The sequence below is a fragment of the Thamnophis sirtalis genome, unplaced genomic scaffold (assembly GCF_051295495.1).
Source record: "Thamnophis sirtalis isolate CommonGarterSnake01/CBP01778 unplaced genomic scaffold, rThaSir2_p1.2 scaffold_13, whole genome shotgun sequence".
NCBI classification, from domain to species: domain Eukaryota; kingdom Metazoa; phylum Chordata; class Lepidosauria; order Squamata; family Natricidae; genus Thamnophis; species Thamnophis sirtalis.
In genome coordinates this window covers 55,477,829-55,478,915 of record NW_028261393.1, presented here as the reverse complement: position 1 = coordinate 55,478,915, position 1,087 = coordinate 55,477,829, and positions in this window count along the sequence as shown.

Here is a 1,087-nt window from a genome sequence, read left to right as displayed (position 1 = left end):
TAAATCTTAATTATTATTCTTCTTCTCTTCCTCCTCCTCCTCTTTCTCCTCCTTCTCCTTCTTCTCCTTCTCTCTTCTTTGACTTCTTAATTCTTCTTCTTCTTCATCATCTTCTTCTCCTCCTCCTCCTCCCTCCTCTTCCTTCTTCTTCTTCTCCTTCTCCTCTCTTCTTCATCTTCTTAATTCTTCTTCTTCTTCTTCATCCTCCTCCTCCTCCTCCTCCTCCTCCCATATCCATCATTAGATGTTGGCAATCCTATGTTTATCAACAGCTGCACAAAAAAGTGGTGCTGAGTTTTGTTCAAACTGGTCATTTACATTTTGAAGCCATCATGATGTTCTTCTTCTGCCTGGACCTCGTTTGCCTTCAATCTTTCCCTGGGGAATTAAGTGAAGGATGCCATATTTTTCTGGGTGTCGCGTCCCATGTCCGAAATATTCTACCTTTCTCTTTTTTAATGGTTTCAATGATCTCCCTTGGCTTTCCCAGGCCTCTCATCCCCTCCTCCTTTCTGGTTTTGTCAACCCAGCTGATACGTAACAGCCGCCTGTCAATCCACATTTGGAATGCTTCTGGTCTCCTCAAGTGGCTTTCTGTCAAGAGACCTCTCCCCTCCACAGAGCAGGAGAGAAAAGATGTAGCATCTGAAAAAGCCTGATTTTCAATCTTGGGCTTTATGTCATGACTGCAGATGACCTTTTGAGTGAAGAAGCTCCCCCTATTACGCAACACGGAGCTTCTGTTATCTCCCCTTCTGTTTCCTTGTAGCCTCTTCCGCAACCGGTTGGTTCTGGAGATTGGGCACGTCATGGGGGGGGTCACTTCTCCCCCTGCTTTTCCACCTTGGGCTGACGTCTCCCCCTCCTCTCTAAAAGCCCCAGGACCCCAAATGCGAACTATGAAGAGCAGCCCATCTGGACGGGATCCAATCCAGGCTAGCAGCAAATGTGTTGCCTTTTTAGTCTCTCATCTGCCGGCCTTGATGTAGGGGTTGTTCCCGGGGTGTCCTTGGGGAGGGGTGGGGGAAGGATGGGTCTTCGTGCCAACCCCCCCCCCCTAGGCTTATCCCAACAACTGGAGATCAGT